General features: G+C 44.0%; 1 protein-coding gene across 2 annotated transcripts in view; it reads left to right on the top strand.

Moving 5' to 3' along the window:
* Positions 1–10,000, top strand: part of rps6ka3b (ribosomal protein S6 kinase, polypeptide 3b) — a 47,347-nt gene that overhangs the window by 21,359 nt on the left and 15,988 nt on the right. The window lies entirely within an intron of this gene.

Raw genomic sequence — 10,000 nt, 5'->3', positions numbered from 1 at the left:
TCTTTAATACTCTATTTCATCTCTATCCTCTGATTCCCTTCAGTCTTTTACCTCTGTGCACTTCTTGGTAGATCAGATAACAGCAGAGTGAAGGAAAGGACACACACACACACACACACACACCTTCATCTGCTGCTACTGAGACTGTGTGTGTGTGTGTGTGTGTGTGTGTGTGTGTGTGTGTGTGTGTGTGTGTGCAGAGCTGTGATTGAGGATCTTGTCTTGCCAGCCCCTGAATAAATGATGATGTCCTCCCTCTGCTCCTCCTCATCTATACTTAATGCTCCCTCGCTCTCTCTCTCTTTGCACTATAAAGTTCGGCCTCTGCTGTAAATCAGATCCGCCTCGCTTCCATCACTTATCCGCCTACATCTTCTTTTTTTTCTCCATCTTTATTTTTTCTCTCTTGTTGTCTTACAGATTTCTTTTTTTTTTTTTGTCTTTTTGTATCCCGGTGTTTCTTTCCACCTTCCTTGCACCTTGAAAACCATGAATTCAGTTGAAAGCACGGATATAAATCTGTAAGTTTTGAGCTAAATGAAAGCAAAAAGTGATGAGATGAAGAGAAAGTATGCTGCGAGACGATATACATTTGTAAAGCATCATAGATTTTACTGTTCGTACAGTAGGTGGCTGTGATACCGTCGATTTTGTGATACTTTATGGCAAAAAAACAGATTTTTGCATCCATGGAATAAAGTATTTGCCCCGGCTGCGGGAATATTAGTGTTTTTTTACAGTTATTAACATCTCTGCATGTGCTGTCTGCTCAGTCTGTGTGAATCGCTGCACTACACTTCCCAGGGATCAGCTGTCAGTCACAGTGTGGGTGTCCGTGACGTCCGCTTCCTTCAGATTTTCTGTTGATGCGGTTTGAATTTCTGTAGGTGGAGCTCTTTTCTTCTCTTCAGTCCTGGTGTCTGAAGAAACCAGCCGTATGTGTGTGTGTGTGTGTGTCTGTGTGTGTGTGTGTGTGTGTGTGTGTGTGTGTGAGAGCTCATTAACTCTTAATATTTAGCTCTGATGTGCAGTGTTTGAAATGTTCGGCAGCGTCTGAAATACTTTTATGAAAACGTTTTATTGCTGAACCGACTCTCTGATCCCTGACAGGTGACTGTTCGCTCTGCGCCTTTGTGTGTGTGTGTGTGTGTTATTTGAGCGACGGGCAAGGCCAGCGGAAATGCACTATATGCCTCTAACCTGACAAATCCTGAGCGTGCGTGTGCGTGTGTGCGAGTGTGTGTCTGTGAGTGTGTGTGTGTGTGGTGGCCATCCGGCCTGTTAATTTGATTGCGTAACAGGCTTAGGGGGCGCAGATTGTCTGGAATGGCATCCCGCTCGCTCAATCCGTGATAGCTGCTGCCATGGAGAAGCTTTCCACACACACACACATGCACACACACACACACACACACACACACATGCACACACAACACACACACACACACACATTTACATTACATTGAAATTTGAAGCGTTTAGCTGATGCTCTGACCCACAGAGACCCACACTGAGAGCAACAGTAGAAAAAGCTTTAGATCACCAGGATTTTCAATGTCACACACACACACATGCACACATGCGCACACACAGACTATAGGGATAAGAATACATAACAACAGTCTGGTTGGTATTATTACCAAAGTCCCACTTGCATCTATTTTTATTAGCAGAGTTAATAAGGGATATGCAAGTGACGCTGGATATGTGGCATCACTTTTCTTTCATTTCCCCTCTCTGTCTCACACACACCCTCACACACTCTGACTCTTACTATTCATCATTGCAATAAACTCATTCACCTCGAAGTGCTCCTTCCTGTTTCAGGCCAAACCCTGCCATAAATGTACAGAAAGACCGCCTCTCCAGAAAGGTCGTTTAAAGGAGCACACCAGGGGATTGTTATGCTAATCCGTCTACGATTTTAGAAATGTTGTTTAATTCCAACTCACACTGTACGAGTAAATCGTCTGCGATGAAAAGCCAAAGCTCACGATTAATGTGCTCACACTGTACGGTCCGATGGTCAAGCCACGACCCGAGAGCTCACACCGTACGTGTACCTGCTGACCCTCCAGGCTATTGACAATTGCCAATAAAGATTAATTTGAAAGCTCTGAGGCAGGAATTAGCCACAATGCTAACAAGGCAGAAGTGTGCTGCCTTGATAATCTGTGCAAACCTGTGTGCTCTGTCTCTGTTCTGTCGTTCAGTCGTGATAGGAGGAGGAAACACTAAAGAAACACGCCTGCTGTTGCCACAGCTCGACCAACCTGGCCTCCATATTTTCTGTCCATCGTCGTGTTGCCATGGTGTTTTTCAGATGCTCTGTTTGCAAAAGAAGAGTGCACTGTGTTGAATAGGCCCAAAGCCACGTTCCCTGCAGCCGCCACAGCTGATGTTAGCACGGGGCGTTGAAGCCTCCAACGTGACTGACGAGGCAGCAACAACTTCATCGACATCTTTACGTTATTATTTAGCTAGTTGGAGAAGTTAAGTTGGAGATACCGGGGCTTTTTTTATTGTCGTGGTTGATGTTATCTGAGCATTTTTGATACCGTTAGCGAAAAAAGTTTTTTCGTTCTGTCACCTATGGACGGTTGAAATAGTTTTTTCTGCACGGTGATGAAAAAAGTTGGTCTGCTTCTTATAGCTCTGTTTTGGGCCTCGCCAACGCCTGAGGAACACATGTGACTCTGACACTGCTAAACTTTTAACTTGCATGAAACGTGATGAATAAGTTGCTTTCTGTGGTGGACGAATGTGCAAGAAAACACGACAGAGTGACCTCTAGGCTGCCGTACATGCTGGAAAATGATTTTGCCTCTACGTGTGTCTACATGGTTGAATAATGAACAGTCTCAGTGTGTTTTTATCACAGGCGTTTAGCAGTTACAATTTAAATCTTAGTCATAAATGCATCAGGACTTTGTGTACACTGGTGTGCACCACTGCCAGTTAATGTGCCGCTGGCTTATCGGAGCTGGTTTGTTGACAGTAAATGTGTTTAATCAAAAGCTAAGGAGACAAACGTGCTCAGTGGAGCTGAAGAAGTTATATTTCTCTGTGTCTTTATGTCTGTATATCACAAAATACTGATGAATCAATAGTTGTGGTGCTCTTTGTTTTGTAATATCTGTGTGTTCGGCCCAGTCCACCTTGTTTTGTCCTCACTGGTGTGTGTGGAAACCAGTGCACACTCAGCGAAGGCGACAACAGGTGGAGGTAATACAAGAAATGTCACGCATCCTGTCGACGGCCCTCGCTGGCATTGTGTACATTGTGTCTCTGTGTGTGTGTTCGGGAGGGGTGTGAGTGTGACAGGTGGAGGATTTCGGGTGTCTGCGTCCACATTGTGTCTGTGTTAAAGTGTGTTGGCTGTGGGTTTGAGGATATTTGATTTGTGTGTGTGTGTGTGTGCGTGCGTCACTGTTTGTCGCTCGTGCGTCAGCTTGTGTTTGTCGGGTTTATGTGCATTTGTCTGTATCACAGTGTGTCTCTGGTACCTGTATGTTTGGTTGTTGTCAGATAACAAAGAAGAGGAACATCATCTAAAAGAACAAACCGAGCACTCACATACAGTGATGATGGAGGTTAACGTGCACTCGGTAGCAAATAGGTTGTTTTATTTCTACTAAACTCAGCCATGACATGATATTGACAGATTTAAACACTTTGTGGTCAGAAAATAGAATAATAACGCATGGGAATTTTCTGTTTTTACACTGTTTTGAGTCAAAGTAGTAGTCTAAGTTTCGTAGCCCTCAAAACACTTCTAGTTTTTCACTTCGGGTTTTGTTTTCAGATGTGTTTACATTTTATTTTGTACATTGTACACACAATGTGCAAGTTGGCCTTCAGCCACGGTGACAGACTGAGGCAATTAAAAAATAAATCAGGAAACCAATAAAGGACTGTATATCAGCGAGCTGGAAAGCTTTTTCAAATCATTCATGTGACGATATAAAATTCACCACAATCATCTTATAGTGAGTTTTATGATAAAATCTTAGAGACACTTAAAGCTTTTCCTCCAGACATGCAGTTGACAGATCGGTTCTCAGATTGACTGGTGTTTTAGACGTGGAAATTTGCTCTGAAAACCTGAGTGTGTGAAAATAGAAGCTGCAGTGCTTTTCCTCGTGGTGTTCAGCGGTTGGTCGGCGAGTTATGTGACTGTGCAGTGATCGGGGATCTCCAGGACACCTGATGGAAACAGTGGGTGGAAGGTTACAGCTGCCTGTGAGGTGGGTGGGGGGAGAGTGGGGGGAGATCCCACTTCCTATCCCAATTTGGATCTGTCCCCCCTCCCTCCCCTCCCCTTGCTCTGGGTATCCCCTTCACACTGACTCACATACACATTTTCCCGTCCCAGTCCCAGTCATTCGCAGCCACACTGTTGCTCCAGACAACAAGTCCAAACCTCTCAGTTCACTGAGTGATGACACACTGCACGGCGGAGGCAAAGGCGGCGTGTCCACGCGCCGTAACCGGCCTGGTCAGGGCGCTGAGGAGTCGGCTGAAGGCGCTGCGACGTCTTCTGCTCCTCGCCGGGACGGACAGCAGCCGCCAGCGCCAGGCCCAGACTTTTGATGGCGGCCTCTGGGAGCAACCCGGGCTGTTAAAGAGGGAGAATGGGGGGACAGTTTTAGGCTGTTGCGGATCAGCACGCACCAGTTTGACTGTGAGTAGTCCTGAGTGTGTCAGGTCACCTTCAGGTAGATTTACATGTGTGTGTGTATCTTAACACTCAGCAATCATTAAATGTAAACAGGATATATTTATCTTTGTTGACTTAAAGGAGTAGTTCCAACAATATTTACTGTTCTCATGGCAGTTATAACACAGCACTGATAATGAGGTGAGTGTATTTTGAGCTTTGGGGCTGAAAACATGTTGTGAGTTTTGCTGTTTGGATATTTGATGGGTGTTTCTGCTTCACCTGGCCCTGCGGCTCTGGGCCCCTCTGCATTGGCTCCCTGTGGCTTTGACGTTTTACATGATGAATGATCATCACTGTTTTAGGCCTGCAGTGTTTCTTATGTTCTCCGACAGTAAAAAGCCTGCACACACAAGAATTGTATCTGTTCTATCAAGTTGTGATTAATTGGATGATCCTGAGCTGACATCAGGGAGTAAACAGACGTGTTATTAGTTAAACAAACGTACGTCACGCTACATTGTGCACGTAGAGGATAGGGATGGCTTTCCATGTTGGGATGAGCAGTTCTGGCATTGGATCAGGAAGTCGCAAACAGGACCTGCAGCTTCATGCTGCTGAACTGTTTGAGTTGGATCTCACTCTGCTGTGGTAGGTGTTTGTGTTTGTGAGATCAGATGATGCTGTGCTGCTATTTCAGAAACCAAATGGCACACACACACACAGAAATGTGTCCTTTTTGTAATGAATTGTTTTATGTTTATTCTGAAAAGCAGCAGATTTTATTGTGTTAAAAATCATAGAAAGGCTACAAACATTCGTAGTGAGAGGAGTTCAGGGTTCATGTGACCACGACCCTCGTCCTCTCTAACACAGACGTGTCCTGAGATATCCATCTTTAAGCTAACACCACTGTACAGGAGGAACTGGTTCGTCTTGATAGAAACACATATCATTTTTTTTATCAGTTGCCACTTCCTTTTAGAGTTAGCTGTCAAAAGTTTTCAGTTTCGTTCTTCCTTGACAGCAGCAGCTGGGGGTGTTTGACCTGTTTGCATTTCGGAAAAATACGCTTCAACCCACGACAGCAGCACATTCAGCTTCTCTGCTGTTTGTCTGCTGGCTCACTATATTACAAATAGTTTCTTCCACCTAAATATGACTGACCACACTTCCCCTGTTCTTCATAAATTCTTCAGAAGAAGGAAATCTCCCTGCAGCAGAACGCACACGCCGACTCGTGTTGATTGCCTCGTCTCACCGCAGGTTAAAAAACGTGTGCTGAGTTTATGTTAATCTGATACGACGGCTGTAATGTGTCCGTCGGGGAGGTCTGCTGCTGCAGTGTAACAACATCATCCTGATTCACTCTGCTCATGAGACCTCTTAATGAGATCTGATGGTGGACAGATGATGCAAAGTGTTGCCGGGCTGCTTTGCTGCGTCCTCTCCAGCTGTTACTGATGGAGACACTACAGGTAGACGGGGTCAAATTTTAACAGACATCACAAAGAAACTTCCCCAGTTGATTACTTACATCAATACAGTTATTTCACGATTGCACGTTTCCTGAAATTGTGGGTTAAAATATGCAAACGAGGCATTATCGAATCTCCAGAACATAAACGTGGACGATGGATAAAGCCTCTTTCTTTCTGTCAACAACGGGAAAGTTATGATTTTCAGTATCGCGACAAAACCAGTGAGCAGCCAACATGGACAAGAAGTCCTCGAAGCGATCGGAGAAAAGATAAATCTTAATTCAGGACAAACCGGTCAAAACTCCATCTGCTGATGAAGCTGATATGATGTGATCAAAAGCTCCAGAACCGCCTCTGACGGACCTTTAAACGACGTGTCAGCTGCAGAACAAACCTGGAAGCTCAGTTAGTTTCTGTATTACAGAAGAAGTGACCGAGGACCAGGTTTTCCACAAGCAGCTTAAGTTTACCACCAGTCAAATTGTTCTTATTTCTTGTGTGTGTGTGTGTGTGTGTGTGTGTGTGTGTGTGTGTGTGTGTGTCTGCATCACTGCACAATTGAGATGAAAATAAAAGATAACAGGGACAATAACAGGTTAGAGGAGTAGGTAAAGTGTATGTGGACGCATGCTGGTGTGCACGCTTTTGTATGTGTGTGTGTGTGTGTGTGTGTGTGTGTGTGTGTGTGTGTCTGTCTTCAGAGCACAGGTGCAGGGTTTGCAGTTTTAATCCTGTGATTAAGAGGTGCTACATGAGCATCCTGTCGCTTCGGCTCTGATCCTCCATCTGTGTTCTGACTCATAAACACACGCGCGCACACACACACACACACACACACACACACACACACACACACATACACACACACACACACACACACACATACACACACACACACAAATGTCAACATTCCTAAACTCAAACATTTCACAATCTATTTTCGCGGACAGTCGGCAGCAGCGTCCAAACCTTTTTGTTCGTTTATCGGCTGTTTTGCGGCTCTCGGCTCCGAGCTGCGTTCAGCGGCTTCACCTGCGATCCGCTCAGTCTGGACGGGGAATCTCATTTACATACGGCGGTGTGATGTTTCCACGCCTGCCGCTGATTACATGCAGTGTCAGTCTCGTGTTTGTGTGCATATGTGTGGCTGAGAATATACCTGATCTTCAGTTCAGACAACAAAGTGATAATGAGAACATGTTTTTCTGCTAAACAAAGCTTCCGGCTTTTATTTTACAAGACAAAGCTCTCTAAAGTTTTTTAGAAACAAACGGGTGTGCAAGTAGAAAATACTCAATCAACTAATAGATTTAAATCAGCAACTAACTGATTTAAGTTTTTACGTAGTTTAGTTTCTATTTAAACTTCTTCCTTTCAGAGGGTTAAACTGAATCCTGCAATATCCAAATTGCAGAAGTTGCAACTTTAGATAAAACGTAAAATGTTTGAGAAATGGCACCTAAATGTACTGTAGTGCTGCAGAGATGTCCTGGACTACAGTCCTCCAAAAAACATGTTTGTTTGGTACAGACCCCAACAAATGTCCCATCATCATGATTTTGATTTTGATTTTGATTTTGAATGAAATTTGTGATGCTAAATTGATCATTCCTACTAATCGTGAACCATATTAATCTTTTATCTGTCAAAATTAAGGATAGACTGATTATCGGGGCCAATATTCAGCTTTATATTTTTATTTTTTAATTTTAAAATGCACGACTGTGGCTGTGATGCAGCTTCCTGTGTGGTCTCACTCTATGTCCCGGCCACAACACAGATTGGTGACACGTCACAAGTGACAGCCTGACAACACTGAATAATCTGAATCTGCAAAGTAACTAGTAGCTAAAGTCATCAAACTAATGTCGTGAAGAGGAAGTATAAAGTAGCAGAAGATGAAAATACTCAAGTATCTCAAAACTGCTGATATCAGAGCGTAAATAATGTCGGTATCGGCCAACATTTACTGCAATGATCCCTCAAATGAGGTGATCAAACACTTAGACAAACATCTGTAATGGAGGCCGGATATTTTTACAGCTTCACAATAGATTTATTGTCTAAAGTGACATCAGTGAACTGAAACAGGAAACTAAGATTTAGTAGTAGCCCTGAAAACAACGTTGGTTAATCCCTAATCAAATTAATCCCAGTATGATTTTATTTTGTAACAGTGATAGAGGTGGACGACCCACTGAGACGCACCAATAATCCAATATATGTTAATAAACAGTAGTCTGTGTTATAGAGTCGCCCCTTTAAGTGTGCTGTATAATTTCGGCTGCACGATGCGGTAACAAAATTTGGCTTATTTTTAGAAATGATGCAATTGCGACATATTTGACGATAAGATCATTTTTGCATCACAATTTTGATTTTACCTTTTAAATATTAATATATAACACTTATTGGCTGTATTATGGTTTTGATAATATTTAGATTTGTTGTGCAGTCGTCTGTATAATAATACGATACACAGCATATTAGGTACTTTTACTTTTCATACTTTAAGCACATTTTATTGACAACATTTCTGTACTTTTACTGAAGACAGGCTGGACTCATTTTATAGTGAGGTATTAGTACTTTTACTCAATTAAAGTATCTGAATACTTCCTCCACCACATGTGGCTGCAGCCCCTCCTACTCCAGCCTGTGACCTATAATAAGGAAGACAGAGAAGTAGAGAGAGAGGTGCAAACCGGAGAGGAGAGGTGAGAACGGTTCAAATAAAGATAGAAAAAGTGAGGAAGTAGGAGGGAACGAGGGAGGAGAGGAGGGAGGGAGGGAGGAGAGGATCTCTCTGAGGGAGAGAGAGGAAGAAGTGTCAGGGACGAGCAGAAGCCGGCTCCATCCTGCAAAGCCTGGCAGTCGATGCGCAGGAGCATGTTAGCGCCGCAGAGCCTCAGCCGCAGTCGGGACTACAGGACCCATCATGCACTGGGACACCAGACAGCCAACAGGTCACCCACCTGGGAAGCACAGGTACGGAGGAAGGAGGGAGTTTGAAGGAGGGCGAAAGACACAGAAAGAGGATGGATTGGGAGGCGCAGAGCAGAGAGGATGATGGGAAATCAGGGAGAGGACGGCGACGGGATGGAAGTGCAGCCCGGACGTGTGTTTACCTGTTTAACGCATCGATATCCTGAGTACGCAGAGGAAGAGCAGGCTGGGAAGATGTAGCAAGAGTTTGAAGGAGGGATGGTGTCACTGAGTACACACACACACACACACACACACACACACACACACACACACACAGTATGGGTTCATTAGTCACTCAGCTACAGCGGGAATCAGGTATCGGGGGTGGCTCCATGACAACCATGCATCTGTGTGTGTGTGTCCCGTTTGTGTGTGTTGTAATTTCCCACCGAGCAGATGACGAACATTCGGGAAGCCTGTTCAACCTGTTGTGTGATTCACTGACATGTGAAGAAAACTGAAGGAAAACATTGTTGTTTTTTTAAATTCTTTATATACTACATTTCCCAGAATGCCTTTCACGAAACACCCATGCCTGAACCTGCTTCATTCAGCTGTTGTCTTTTTTTAGCGTAGTCGCGAGAAAGTGTTGGTGCTCAGAAATACATGGGACTTCTGTTAGTGGAGAAACACTTAACAGACCTCACCTGTGTTGTGGCTCTCTGTGTGCAATGCATTCTGGTCTATTGAGTCTAAAAATGGGTCTGGAAATTGTGGCGTAACTACTAAAGTTGGGACAGTTGCTAAGTGACCTCTCATTGGTGGATTTAAAAGCACAAAGTCAGTTTTCAGTGAGTTTATACAATCATGAGTTGATTGTGTACACTTAGAAATGTCCTGATTTTTGAAACCTCAGCTGGCAGCTTCAATA

The sequence above is a fragment of the Pagrus major genome, chromosome 19 (genome assembly GCF_040436345.1).
Source record: "Pagrus major chromosome 19, Pma_NU_1.0".
Taxonomy (NCBI): Eukaryota; Metazoa; Chordata; class Actinopteri; order Spariformes; family Sparidae; genus Pagrus; species Pagrus major.
Note: the sequence above shows the minus strand (reverse complement) of the source record. Positions and strands in the feature narration are given on the sequence as shown.